Genomic DNA, 15,285 nt, shown 5'->3' with positions numbered 1-15,285 from the left:
CTCTTGCTTCATCTTTCTCTGTCTTGCATCTTCCGGTTCTACTCTCCACTTCTGTCATTGACCCCTGTCCAGTTTGTTTCTTCCCTTGCTCGGGGTAGCTGGCTCCACTCAGCTCTCCCTGGCAGGCTCATATCCATCATACCGCAGGCCTGTCTTACTGTGGTCTCTAAGTCCTGTAGTAGCTGCTACCTGAAATCTCAGCTATGGGCCTTTGAAGAGAACTTCTAGGTCTATGGCTAGCCATTAACCAACACCCCCTGCCCACCCCACCAGGCGCAGCTCTTCAAGAAGTTTTCTGAGCACAGATGCATTGATGATGATTTATTAATTGCAGTGCCAGGAATCAAACCGCGTGCTAGTCAGGGTTTCTGCCACTGGGTGCTATTAAACTCATAGTAGGTATTGTTAAGTTTTAATAGGCAGGTGGATGGTTAAGAATGAATCCGTGAAAACTACTCCAAGAATGTTCTGAACTCTGAGGCTGCCTAAGCTTTCTTTACCCACCCAAGTTACCATAAGAAACACCACATGCACAGTGTTCTGGGAATGTGTTCTAGCGCTCTCTCAGGCTGCAAGGAACACTCCGTTTTCTCCAAGAAGTCAAACTAACCCTCAAAAGTTGGGTGTGTTTTGTCTATGTTTCCTGCAAGCTAAGGCCCAAATTTCGAGAAGCAATCAATTCCAATTGATTGGCAAAATCCAACTCGTCTTCTCTGGGCCAACTTTGGATGGTAAAGTTCATTAAAAGCAGGCCTCTGGCAAGCCCGACACCCCTTGATGCAGCAGTAATCAGGGCTTCCTCATGCCAAGTAGCAGGATCTGCCCTAAAGAGTCTCTGGCATGGTTTTGTAGGGAGTTACCCATCTGCAGCCGCAGTTTTTGTAAATGAACGATTTGACCATGATGGAAATCCATGAGGAGCTTTTGAGCTTGGCTGGGAAGGGATGAAGGGAACTTGCCTGTGGGATGTGGAGATGCCATTCTTCTTGCTCCTCTTTCATGTGCAAACGTTGCTCCCCTAAACAGAGATATTTCTCTTGGCATTGCCATCAGGAATGCACTTTGGCCCTTGGCAGGCAAAGGGACTCCTTGGGAGCCTTAAGATCTCTTGAAGGAGAGATTCAGATCTTACTCGGTTGTTTGCTTTCAGAGGCTCCGAGGAACCAGGAAGGTGTAAATTTCTTTCTGAATCTGCATGGAGCAGCAACTTCTGGAAGTCATCGTCTCTGGAAGCAACTGGCACCGGGCTCCAGCCTGAGCTTGCCAATCCCAAAGCAAGAAGCTAATTTTAACCAATATTTATGGTCCATCATGTGCCAAGCTCTGGGTTGGGCCATTAATGCATAGGGCTGCTGTCACCCCCTTCCAAGCAAAAACCAAATCCGGCAGTCACCAAAACCGTGATGTCAAAACAGACTGCAGTTTAAAAAAAAAAAAGGTTTTAAATGTCTACACATGGAAAAATTTAAAGGTTACACTTAAGAGGTAAGGCTAGGGGCTTGACAGGAGGCTTTGAATTTTCATTTTACATTGTAAGCACTTGACTCATACATTTAAGAAGTGCGTATTAAAATAATTCAGAAATTAAAGGTAAGGAAGAAAAACTACCACAAATTAGATTTGATTAACGTTTACATTTTTATCCAAAGACCCGTGTTAAACAGCAAGCATGGATTTGGCCCAGAGTCAGTGTCCTTCCAGGCCTAGCAGGATTTCTGACGCTGTGTTTCATATGAACGTTGGTCCTAGGATGTCTTCTAGAGGGAATGAGGGAGTCCAAGTTTGGGAGAGGTTAGGATATGGCACGGAGTGAGCCTTTCAGAATCGATGATTTACAGTCAATGTGTAAACAACATTTATTTGTTTCTTAAAGGCTCTGAGAAGTTGAGCTATCTTACACAAACACATGAACTACCTCTCTTTCCTTTAAATAGCATCAGAAAACGCATTCAACCAAGTCCATTTGGGGAAACGCGTGCTTACCTCTTGTTTGCAATCATCCTTTCCTATCGGACTTCACTTGAGTTTCAGAATCCACAAGGGCAGGTGTCAGGTGTCGTACTATGGTGGGAGGCAGACTGGCAGAAGTGTATGGGAATCATGCTGGAGGAATGACCCGCCCCCCACACGCGTGCCTTTTAAAATAAACAAAGGAAAGAAAATGAAAGAACTTCACTCTGCCACAGAGAAAGTAAGTGTAGGATCATGATTTGACGAAACATGTTGGGGAGTAGGCTGTGGGGCACCAATTTGCATGCCATGCGTTTGTTTGTTTGTTTTGCAGTTACCTGGTTCAGGTGAGGCTCTGATTTGAGGTATTGTGGAGAGGGTCTGGATGGGAAGTTAAGGAGCTGGTACGAGCAGGATCCCCACAGACACTGAGCAGGAACTCTAATCTTCAACCCCAGACATGCACCTCACTGTCTGGTTTCAGGATGGCACACAGTAGAGATCTCCTATGGCCCTGAAAAGTTTCTGCTCTGTTTCTGCCCGGGTTTTCTGTTACCAACCCTCTTTTTCCATGGCATAATGAGGTAGACTACTGCAGACCAAAATGGCCCTGTAGCTTTCTGCCTGCTAGCCTCCGTGTACTGGGTTCCCACTCTCGATTTTGCTGTCAATCCCAAGACATGGACAGTCTCGACTCTTTCCCACTCCAGAGAAGGTCCTCTCTGTGCTTGCACAGCCAAGAGTCGAGACCCTGGAAGCTCTGCTCCGTCATTCATTAAGTCCCACCCACAAATCAGCCCTGATCATTACCTTTAACTCACGTCTTTAACCTTCCCGATGCCTTTAATTGCCCAAAGAATTAGAAAGCTCAAACTGTAGTTTTCTCTTTCTGTCTTTCACAGAATGTAAGCCTGAGCCTAGGAAGTATCTAGACACAGGGATCTCAAGGTGGTAAGGCATCTAGTAGGGCAGATAGGGCAGGTATATAAGCAGTTCATTGAGGCAGGGATGCCCAGAGCGCATATATATATGTGTGTGTGTATGTGTGTGTGTGTGTGTGTGTGTGTGTGTGTATAAAATCTGGAACTCTCTTGGCTTTCCAGGAAAGGAACAATAAAGATGGAGTTTAAAGAATGACGAAGGGTTCCTGAGGTGCACATTAGTGACCTGATTTGATGTAAAAACAACTCAGAAAACAGAAGATTGTGGTTGAATTGCACCCCTGGTGCCCAGTACTATTGTGTATCTGGGGCTTGGGAGCATGGGTTGGATTTAAAGCCACAGTAGAGGAAACCAGAGTGATGGGTTAGGGCCAGAGCCTGAAGAAAGAGCATGAATAAATGCACAGATCCTACAATTTCTCTTCCTGCAGGGTGGGCCGGGCTGAGTTGCCCAGGAAAGGAGTGAGAACTTGGCATAAGACAACTACGCAATCAGAGGATTCCTGGAAGGATGGAGTATCGTTGAGACCACCCTGAAATGGGACATGCCTGGTTATTGGCCCCATATAGTTGGGTAGGACATCATGGCAGTGGAATCATGCGGTAGAATAGGCCTTTCAACTCCTGGCAGACAGAAAACACAGAGAATGCAAGAAGAGGGCAGGGCAAGATACAGCTCCCATGGGCGTATAGCCCCAGTGATCGCTTCTCCAAGCTAGGCACCATGACTTCCTCTTCACCACTTCCCAATAATGCCACCATCTTATGATTCCAACAACCCAATCACATTGACACTCAAGTCAACCAGCGGACAGCGAAGTCTTGCCCCATAGGCTACTAGATCAGCAACAGTGTGATTTTATTTTGTTCTTAGACCAAGTCTCAAACGGAAGAAATACAGTTCAGGACAGTCAGAGTGACCCGCTCTCAGTACAGACAAGAGAATACAGTAACTGTAGGGGATGTAGCAACAGCAACAACAGAAAGTTCTTATCTCTAAAATGGGTTTAAACATTCAGCCACCAAGCTTTCTGACTAACTTAAGTTACTGCCATTTGCAGGTCATGGAGTTTTCTTCTTGTTCTGCCTCTTTGAGTGAACCCCATTATGTCCCCCTTGGCCCCCCACCCCCCACCTGCACAGATTTAGGCATTTACTTCCTGAAGAATATCTTTAAGGTCTTCAGTACCCTCTTGCCCAATACCCCTACTCCTGGCCTAGGCCTTCAGATTCCAGAGCAAATTGCCATGTAGTTTGGAGAGAGCCTCACAGCTTCTTGCCAGCCAATCTTCCAGCACATAATTGTCCAGGCCTCTAGCCAGGAGGAGGCCTAGCTTCTCTCCACACAGGGAAGGCACTCCTAGGCTCTAAATAAACCTCATAAGTCATGCGAGGCTCCTTGAAGGAGTCTGAAATGCTTGGCCTTTCTCCGGGATAGCAACACTGGCTCCTGCAGAAAGACAAAGTACTGCTCCCACAGGTGCTGTGTCAGGGCCTCTGGGTGTTCAGGCCCTGTAATGAATGGAAGGGGTTTGGAAGAGCAAGGGAGGGCGGTCCTTCCTGGAGGTGTCATTAGAGGTAACTTCCTCCAGGTTGAGGATAGAACCTGACAACTGGCCCTGTGGAACTCACCGAGGGAGATTTTTCTCAGCAAGGGCTCTGAGGCTGGACTATAAATCGCCAGACACCCGGGCAAGGTGAGGGCTAGCAGCTGCAGCTGCAGCATGTTTAGAGCTGCAAGACTCGGTGCTTCTTTGCTTCTCTGCTGAATCTCTCCTATGCTCATTTGTGAGGTTTGTCCTCAGTGTGGGGATGGTAGTGAGTGAAGACGGGAAAGCAGCAAACACTGGGCACGGGGACGCGCACACAGCGATCGGGTACCCCCCCCAGGAAAACCTCCTCTGTTTCCAATTCATTCCTCCTGAATCGAACTAGTCGGTGCTCTAGAGAACGTTCTGACCCGGGGCTGCAGCTTCTGAGTTGCTTTCTTGCCTAACGCCCCCATGTCTGGATCTTTAGACTCCAGAACAAATTGCTTTGCAGGACACAGAGAGAGAGCCTTGAAGCTCTCAGGTGCCACATGGACCCAGTTAGAGTCCGGGAATGTAACAGCTGTGCCAGATTTCTGTTTCCTTTGTTAGTCCCGGCAAAATCAATGACTGGGGAGAAAGCGTTGGTTTGGCACACTGTTTTAAAGGTTCTGATCCCAGAGCAGGCAGAGGCATTGCCTTTAGGCTTTGGGGTTGAGGAAAGCAGTCTAACACGCTAGAGCACTTGATGGAGTTAACGTACCAGATCCAATACTTAGCAAAAACAAACAAACAACCCCCCCAAAACAAACAAACAAACAAACAAACAAACAAACAAACAAAAAACCCCTTCGTTCTCATTATTCTCTTCAAGGACAGGACAGACCTTCAATGATCAGAAAGGGCCCTGCAAAACCCTGTGTTTCTGAAGATTTTACCACCTCACAGTAGTGCCCAGCTGGAGGCTAAGCCTTTATACATGGTCCGGGGTGGGGGTATGGTCCAACATTTTCTTGTCTGCAGCTGTGGCATTTGCCTTTGGTGGTTAAGCAGGTGTTGTCATTGGGCCAGCCTGCATCTTCTGCTCTTCTTTCTGATAGTCTAGTCGATTGAAGCTCTTCGAAGCCAGGCAGAGACCCCTGTTCCCCATCCCCTACCAAAATTTCATGCATATTAATACTTGTTTGATTCATGGTAACAAAAATGCAAACAGCATCTCATGGTTGCTTGAAAATTTTTGTCCTGATAACCAGTGGGGGGAAAAATATGCTTCGATATCACTGACTATTTATGCTTCTCTCTGTGTGAATTGCCAATAAGAATCCTCAGGTCATTTTTCTGTTGATGTGTTTTAGACCTTTATTATCGATCAGGCATTGTTTTAGGTGTTCCGTTATCAATCTTTGGACTGCTGTATTTTGAATGCAGTTTTTCATCTAATTTTATAATCCAATGTTTTGTTCTTTCCTTTCATAATATTTGTGTTTAAAGGTCTGATATTATTCAATGTTATAAATACATTCCTCTTTCTTCGAGCCATTCAATATATTAACTTGTTCAATATTTGGCACTTTAGTAATTCTGGAACTTTGTGAATGGTATTAGGTAGGAACTTATGTCAAACGAATAACCAGAGGCTCTCAATCATTCATTGGATTGTCTAGCATCCCTGAGTTGATTTGAAACACATCCTTAATAATGGAATATGTTCCTGTATGTGTTTTCTACATAAAAGGATTGTGTGAGTGTGTACGTACAACATCACAATACACAGCTTGTGACTTTGTGTGTCCATTCTTTTGATGCAATTATGGCAGAAATGTATATAGGAGATTGGTGAAGGCGGTGCTGTAGTATTGGTGCCTTTTTTTAGGCATCATGGATTATCACATATTTTTGATAAGTCTGTATTACTAGTAATATGTAAGTGGTAATATGCCACTTGAAGGTCAATATTCAAGAGACAGGATTGATAGAAAGGAATCAGATATGTTCAAGGTAATTTAGGGGTTTGATGGACTTTTTAAGAGTATTATATATTAATTACAATGATGTATTTGTTTTAACATTTTCTTATCTATGTATATATAATGTATTTTGATCAAGTTCCTTTCTTGTTACTCTCTTATCTCCCGCCTATTCCTGCTGACCCTCTTCCTATCTGGTCCTAAAGCTTTCATGCTTCTGTTTTTGTCTTTAATGACCCCGTGGGATGGGAGAGAAAGGAGATATAGTTAAACGACAGACTGGAAGGCTGTGAACTGAATGGGTGATCTTCATCAGCTTTGACCCACAGGCCCTTTTTACTTATTCCCCAGGATATGATGAAGGGGCCTGATCTCTTGAAGTTATGTCCTGTAGTTTTCAAACAGACATCTTCAGAGTGCCAAAGACTAAGGAGAGGTGTTACAGAGTCATTATCTTCTCTGGGTTCTGCAGAGTTAGAGAAAGGTTTATCAGTCATCATCTTAACTCTGTAGGTAGGCTAGGATTAGGGATCCAAGGCAGCCTATGAACCTCTGTTATTGATAGCACATGTCCATGTGGTATGATTGAGCATTCTTTGGGTATATACTCAACAATGGTATTGCTGGGACTTGAGGTAGATTGTTTCCTAATTTTCTGAGAAATCACCATATTGATTTCCAAAGCAGCTGTACAAGTTTGCATTCCCATCAGCAATAGTGGAGTGTTCCCTTTACCCCACATCCTCTCCAGCATAAGCTGTCATTACTGTTTTTGATCTTGGCCATTCTAAAAGATGTAAGATGAAATCTCAGAGTTGTTTTGATTTGCATTTCTCTCATGGATAGGGATGTTGAGCTTTTCCTTAAGTATCTTTCAGCCATTTTAGATTTGTCTATTGAGAGTTCTCTAATTAGGTCTGTACCCCATTTGTTATTGGATTATTTGTTCTTTTGATGTCAAGTTTCTTGAGTTCTTTGTATATTTTGGACATCAAACCTCTGTCTGTTGTGGAGTTTGTGGAAATCTTTTCCCATTCTGTAGGCTGCTGTTTTCTTGTGTTGATTGTGTCCTTTGTTTTACAGAAGCTTTTCAGTTGTGCCCTCCCCTTTTGATTGGGGTGTATAAGGACGGTGAGTGATAAACTCGGGGCTTTTGTTACAGTATTCCCTGGAAGCCCTCGTGACTCTATCTTCTGTGTCTTGTCTATTCTCTATGTCTTTCCTGAATCCACACTCCCCTTCTCAGGAATATACTGACAAGTAGGCTGGGCATGACACTGTTTGCTCTGGTAGGAAGTCCTCAGACTCAGATTCTTCTCTCACCTGGAAAGTTCACACTCAACTCAGAAGATGCTCTATGAGGTTCTCCTCTGAGCGGGCATTTGTAATTGACCCATAATTCTGAAAGAGCAAAGAGCTTGGCTCAGAAGAAAATTGTTTGAACTGCCAACCAACAAACTTACCAATCCATGTCCTTAAACCTGTGTCCTTTGGTACTTAAATTCTCAGTATGTCCATCCCTAAAGTGGGGATTATAAATTCACTGCCTCCAGGGCTGCTATGACAGCGGAATTCAGAAGCATGGATGGGAGACCTTTTGGGGGGTATTGGCTTGTTGCGAGTGCTCAGTGAGCACAATTCCTTCCTTTCCTTCCTTCTCCTACTCTTGCTGCATTTAAATCCCATTCCATGGAATACAGCCACACAGCAGCCCTGGTTAACTGTTGAAATCTCCTTTTGACTTCATCACCATCATCTTCCAAACTCTTGTATCACTCAGTGCTTATGTTTCATTCTGGATACTGGGACAATAAAGCAAGAGAGACACTTTCGCTGTAGTGTGAAGTGGAATTTGTCCAGGATGGTACTATATGTGGAGGAATTTTTAGTAGGCTCACTGTGGCAAATAAAATAATGGGAAATAAAACAAATAGCTGTGTCGGATTTCCTAAATTGTAGGCATTGGGACCTGGCAGACACTTGAAGATGTGTGTGCAAAGCGAAGAGGTAGAAGCAGGAGTATGATAGGTCCCAGAGCACACAACCCTAGAAAGAGGACACCCATCTCCATCCTGCCAGCAGAAGCAGGGGGGTCCTGGAATTGTACAATGAGTGTATCACCTCCAGTGGGCATGAGGATGACCCAGATCCATGAGGATGATCCAGGTACATCCTGGCTCTCCAAAGTACTTTCTGGCAAACTGATTTATCTGAATCCCTCTGGGTTTGACATCTCTGCCTGTGAAATGGGGACAGGCGTCAATGAATCACTAAGATCTATAGCATCCAATGAAGTATAACTTTTAATGAATTCCATTAAAATTAGTTACACGAACTATATTGCTAGGAGTCAGATTCCGAGAGAGCAGTATTCAGAGTCCAGGAAGTTAATGACAATCTACTTCTCAAGGCAAGTGGTCGCTTCATGTGGGTCTGAGTTTTATGATTTTGTTTTAGATCTTGCCTATTCCTCATGTATATTTCATTTAGTAAAATCTATTACATAATTTAAAGGAACCCAAGGCAATCATTCTGAGAGCAAGTTTATGTTAACAAGTTTATTGAATGGAAAAAAAAAGAGAAAGAAAGCAAACATATCATCAATCAGCAGATGTACAAACAGCAAAAGACACAGAAACTCCATGCAACATTAGACTTCAAAACCCATTTTCAGCCAGGTGTGGTGGCATGCACCTGTAATCCCAGAACTTGGGAGGATGGTGTGGATGACCACAAGTTCAAGGCCAGCCAACAACAACAAAAACTAACCCCACTCCATTCACACTCAAGTGAGCAGGCAATGAGCTGGGGCTTCTGTGTCCACCTCTCCCACCTTGGCTTAGGTTTGAGTCCAGCTTAAATTTGCTTCTGCTCTGTTCCCAGGATGATCCTGTGACGGGGTGTAATTTTTACAGGCATCATGTAATATTTACTTTTCCTACCTAGAGAAGAAGAACACCCTTTCTGTATGTGGAACTCCCAAACCACCAACCTTTCTCTCTCTTTGTTTCTATTTTGCAGGGTCTTCTTACATGTGTCCCCCATGGCCTGCCTGCCACAGTAAGTACTCAACAGATGCTCCAAGACTCTTCCTTTCTTTGGTATGTTTAGTCTCAGTTCCTCAGTCCTTGAAATGGAAAGGACAATGCTCGTTTAATGGTTATAACGTTAGGAGAGAGCCAATGAGGTGGCACATACCTTCCACCATGCTTTCTTGACTCTCTGGCTCTCAGAAGCCATTTCTGCCTTGGGGTCCTTCAAGATTCCCAGCCTGTGGGTCCATATATCCTTTGGTTCATGCTGTGGAGCTCAGTGGTTGAGGAAGTGTCGAGACCATATGAAAAGCACCCTTGAGAACATTGCAAAAGAGGGGGCAGAAGGATTCTAAGCATAAGAACACGGGGAAGGCTTCTGTGTAACTGCCGCTCTTAGAAATGGATAGGTAAACAAGATCAGAACAAGGTCAATGTCAATAAACATAGAAGGGTGACAGTCTCAGGTGTCTCATCTCTAGAGGAACTACAGGCCCCCAATGACTGCTAGAGAAGGGAGAATTAGCCTCTCCTAGGGATGAGCTCCCTGACTGGATATTCAAGACAAAATATTCAGTCCTGAAACCCTTTGTACACAAACAAACAAAAATGAATTCAGTAGCTTGTATTTGCATGTTTGTTTATACTTATTATATAGATATATCTGTATGTATATATCATATTTATATAAAGCAAAAGTAAGCCAAAAAAGGAGGCTAATTTGAGAGATGGGGGTACATGCGAGAGGTTGGAGGGATGGGACATGGGAAGTGCTTGGGGGAGGGAAGGGACAGGGAAGTGTGTAATTATATTTTCTGAAATGTGGAAATAAGAAGCATCTTTGAAGCTCTAGTATGGGACATCAAGACCGCAGCCTCGGACCTTCCTTCCACAGAAGCTCAATGTCGCTCACTTGGTTCTGGATTCATTGGCAGTGAGAGACGTGTCACAAGGTCCCCACGGTGACCTAGACGCATCCAGATACCTTGCCTTCTGCTCTGCGGCTTGGTTTCTAGGGAAAGGCTAAGCTCACAGGTGGAGAATCCAGCTAGACAGAAGTGCTTTGGGGAGTCTGTCATTTATGAGCCAAAGGTCACAAGAAGGTCGTGGCCTCTCTCTCCTGCTTCCTCTCAAAGCCTCGGAGGGCAACCTTCCTGCTTCTCTTGCTGCTCCCTGGTCACCAGAGCAGAGAATTCTTCTTGTTCCGTGTCTGTGACACTTGACACGCCTGGCGACATATGGAAATCAGCTTCTGTCTGCCTCAGAAGTGGTTTTCAGTTTTCAGGTCCAGGAAGTTTCGGAATGCAGACAGGTCTCCCTTGGCCCTGGAGAGTAAGATAGTCTGTGTTCACAGCACAGATCTCAAATAACTTGTCAAAATCAGGAGAGGAGGACCACCTGGGGCTTGTGGCCTTAGGACGTGGAGGCTCTACAAGGTGCAAGCAGGGACTATGGCATCTCCTACCCTTTCAACCTCTCTATTGCGGCCTGCAGGATGCCTCACCAATTAGACTGCCTCCTTGTGGCCTGCTGTTTTCCTTTGATCCATCTATTCCAACTGGGCAAAGTTTCAACTGCATGACCTTGGACTAGTGACCTACGAACCCTGGAACCAAATAGATAGGGAGAGGGGTGGGAGAGAGGGAGAAAGAGCGGGAGAGGGAGAGAAAGAGAAAGACAAAGACAGAGAGAGACACTAAGGTCCTTTTGAGGTCGTGGGGAAGTAAGAGCTAAGTAAGGCACATTGTAAGGGAAGGGAAGCTATTTCAGCTATCAATCACCTTGCTTGTGTCTGTACAGAAACTTTCTTGAACAAAAGAGAGATTAAGATATGGAAAATACATGCTTAATACAAGAATGTGATCTATATGCATGGGAAATAACTCAGTGAATTAAGTAAACCTCTAGAATAGATCTCAAGGAGTTGCCTTAGCCTTCAGGCTTGAATACACTTTTCTTTGAACTGCAGGGAGAAGGAAAGGGCAAGCCCTGATTGAGATGGGTTGGCCAGGGAAGCCCTATAAAAGAAAAGTGAGGTTTGTTAGACAGTCATCAGTTGGTACCTCCTCATGGTTTCATGGTCCGCAGTGTTCTAGGTCTTCTCTCTGGTGCAGAGAGGGGAGCAACCTCACAGTGATGCCCTTTATACTGTAAATATCTCTTACAAAAGTGTAACTTTCTCAGGACCTCTCATGTGGCTGTTGGGCTTCAAAACAGCAGCACAAAATAATCCCTATCTGCCAGGAGTCTTTTGGGAGAGTCTCCTATAGCCATACTGTGACCGAGCATGCCTTTAACGTTATCTTTCATTTTCTGTCTGCCTCCTCATCGTAGTTGCTTAGCAAGGTTGACACTGGCACCTCCGTGGGTGGAATGCTAGAGTCTAAGGAAGACGTTAACTGCTAAGTAGCCCTTAGCTTTGTGGAACCTAGAACATGCGGTGGCTTTTGTGACTCCTTGCTGAGTCTTTGGTTCTGTAAATCTGTGAGGTTTGACTTGTAGACCGCTGATTTAAGAAAATATAGGAACTGGCTGGGAAGGTTCATTGTAATGTTTCATCTTGTCAAAAACAAACAAACAACAATCAAACAAAACCCCCAAAAAACTGACACAAGTCCTGGACTAAGATTTCAATCAGCAAGTAGCCCTACTGTCCTACTCTCCCTCCCCGTAAGCCCCGTCTCTGGCCTCCATCTTTGAAGGCCCTGTCCCTTTGCCTGCCAAGTCTCGACCGCTCCCTGGAGGAAGGTCAAGATGAGCCCACCAAAATCTTGACCACACCCTCAGTCTATTTAAACTGCTTCCCTGGAAAGTTTCCTCATGGTCTCTTTTCTTTCCTCCTGGTGGTCTCATTAGGGGTTTCCCAGCTCCCCTTCGGGGCATTAGCGGCCTCCTGATTGCCCTTCAGGGCATTAGCGGCCTCCTGATTGCCCTTCAGGGCATTAGCGGCCTCCCAGTTCCCCTTTGGGGCCACCCGAGAGTGCAGAAATCTCATTAAACCTGGATAATTTTTTATTTGGATTGTTGTGATTTGGCTTGATTGGGATTTTTGCTCCGGCAGAGAGCTTGCGTTAGAAAAAAATTCCTAACATCCTTCCTGTTCCTACTAAAGGTCTTTGCCAGCCCTGAGACCCCCAAGATGCAGACTGAAGGTTGAGCAACCTCCATCTTCTCAAATTGATGGCCCTTTGAATCAATCTCATTATCTACTACTAACTTGTCTACACCCTATGTTAGGCTGGGGTGGGGGTGGGGAAGGAAGAAAGGGGTTGTGAGTCAAACGTCTTTCAGGCTAGAATTTTAAATGCAAGCTATAACACAGAGGAAGATGTGGAGAGGGGGAGAATGAGCGGGGAGATTGCAGTTCTACCACTGAAGCGCTTTCTGCTGCTCATTGGTTTTCTTTTTTTTTTTTAATTTTAATTTTTATTTATTTATTAAAGATTTCTGTCTCTTCCCCACTGCCGCCTCCCCTTTCCCTCCCCCTCCCCCAATCAAGTCCCCCTCCCTCGTCAGCCCAAAGAGCAGTCAGGGTTTCCTGCCCTGTGGGAAGTCCAAGGGCCACCCACCTCCATCCAGGTCTAGTAAGGTGAGCATCCACGAAACTGCCTAGGCTCCTACGAAACCAATAGGAGAGATCCTGTACCTGGGGGCAGCAGGCTAAATTAGCAAATAACTCATAGAACTCATAGTAGGAGCCTATGATCAGGCTGAGTCTCATACCCAGGCAGTGGGGGGTGGGGACAGCTGAAAAACTTCATGGGAATAGCACGTGTCCCCTGTCAGCCCCTCACATCAGGTAGAAGATGTAGAGTACTGCCAGCTTGTGGGGCCCCACCACCTGTGACATAACAGCCTCGATTTTAATTCTGGTAACAATATCTTGGGGTAATATCCTGAGCCTGATTACTGTGGAATTCCTAGCAGCTTGCCAAAGACTTAGAATGTCGGAGATATTTCTAGAATTATCAATTTGTGTCATTGCTATATCTTCGGTGCAGGTAGCCACCCTTTAGGGACACAGTTTGATATCTGATGATTCATTCCTGTGGTGTAAAATTTAAAATCCTAAAATGGGGAGGTAGAACTTAGGGGACTAAGCGTCTTTGCTCTTTCTGAATTTGAGACAAAATCTCTTATTCTTAAGATTCATAGCGTTAAAAACAAGAGTCTCCTGCTCTTACACCATGGAGGTAACATCTGTTCTCAGTGGCTCTTAAAGGCAACATGGCCTTCTTTGTGAAGCTCCCAATTGCAACCTCACTGCAGACTCACCTGTCTGCTCCCGAGACCCAGATCCAGTGGACAAGTTCAGTGCAGAAGCCTAATAACCACATATCATCAAGGTTATGCTCTCGCTTCTGATAGATGAGGTCAGGCCACACTTTGCATATTTAAAATGTATTTTTCCTAACTTGCTACCTCATAACAAAGGGAGAACCAAATCACATCCTCATTAGCTTCAAAGAAATACTGATGTTTGTTTTTTTTCCCTCCTTTTTTCTCTGTTTCTTGCATTGGCAGGAGATTTAGTTTTGCTTAAAGGAAATTCAGATGACGCTAATGAGACCACAGTGTCTTAATTTGCATATTAGATGAGATAAATATTGAGCTAATTAACACCTAGGATGAATTTTATTGCTCGGTACATTGTTCTGTGGTGATGGTAGTTCTTCACTACTTACCCAGGAGCAGAACGATTTGAAAGGAGACTCATTTCTGCACAATTACTCAGGGTCAACCGAAAACCTTCCTGGGAAGTTCCACCTAGGATTTTTATTTTAATTCTAATCAATCATCCATCTTCCTTTGGGCTAACTGATCCTATTGGCAAGTGGCACCAACTGAGGATCTGTATACAGAACAGAGCCAAGCAGGGGGCTAGGGCAAAAGCATTTCTTGCATTTTGGGTTCTGGAACAAGGTATAGAAAGGATATATTCAGCTGGAATGCTTACTGATTCTAATAGCAGGCCAGACTAGAATACTAAAGAACATCTATCCACTGGTGTTTGTTATAGCTCAGGAAAACAGACTATTCCAAACTATTGGAGTATCGATAGGGATGACTTCAATGGGGCTTTACAGTATAAGAGAGATACTGGGTACATTTTCAAACACAGCATAGACAGCAAGGAGTTAATAGCCAAAGGATAGAGTGGTCATTGATTAAAAAATTACCAGGTGGAAATATTAGAAGTAACAGGAGGTCCCGGTTTGCTTTGTTGTCATGGTAAGTCATTGATCAAATCAATGTCTTGGAGAAGAAAGTGTTTTAGTTTACAGCTTGAACACCTAGGAAAACCAGAGCAAGAGCTCAAGGAGGGAAAGAAAGTAGAGATCATGGGAAAAGGCCACTTACATACTGGCTCCTTCCCAGGCTCATGTTTAGCTACTTTTCTTACACAGCCTAAACCACCTCCTGCACAGGGATGCTACTGCCAACTGTGCATATCAATTAGGTATTAAAAAAAAAAAGAAGTCCCCATAGACATGGCCATAGGCCAGTCTGATGGAGGCAGTTCTTTAATTCAGATTCCCTCTTTCCAGGTGTGTCAAATTGACAACCAAAGTGAGCTGTAACAGAGGGATTCTAGCTAAATTTTCCTAGTAGAATTCCTGCTGAAGACTGCCCAGGGCAATCGCCACTAACCAAAGGAATGCCATTGCAGGTGCCCACCCAAATTCCAAGGGCATCTGCTAGAGTTTTGAAGTTCTTGGGTCCCAGGACAAAGAACTGCACCAAAGATTCATGGTTTGGTGAAGAAATGGAGAACTCTCTAAGAAAAAAGCAGTCCATTCTGAGAATAAGAGTGGGTGGGTGAGCTGAGGAAAAAGCTTGTGTTCAAAAGCGCTGGGCCATGAGC

General features: G+C 44.5%; 1 long non-coding RNA gene across 1 annotated transcript in view; it reads left to right on the top strand.

Annotated features, from left to right (window-relative positions):
* Window positions 1–4,446: 4,446 nt before the first annotated feature.
* Window positions 4,447–15,285, top strand: part of LOC126502999 (uncharacterized) — an 86,055-nt gene continuing 75,216 nt past the window's right edge. Inside the window, exons 1-2 of the long non-coding RNA XR_007592126.1 lie at window positions 4,447–4,588; window positions 9,409–9,447. This is a non-coding gene — a long non-coding RNA (uncharacterized lncRNA). The remainder of the gene's footprint in view (window positions 4,589–9,408; window positions 9,448–15,285) is intronic.

This window comes from Alexandromys fortis, unplaced genomic scaffold (assembly GCF_014885135.2).
Source record: "Alexandromys fortis isolate MF-2015 unplaced genomic scaffold, M_Fortis_MF-2015_v1.1 scaffold_1, whole genome shotgun sequence".
NCBI lineage: Eukaryota > Metazoa > Chordata > Mammalia > Rodentia > Cricetidae > Alexandromys > Alexandromys fortis.
The sequence above is the reverse complement of the archived record's forward strand: the minus strand, read 5'-3'. Positions and strand labels throughout refer to the sequence as shown.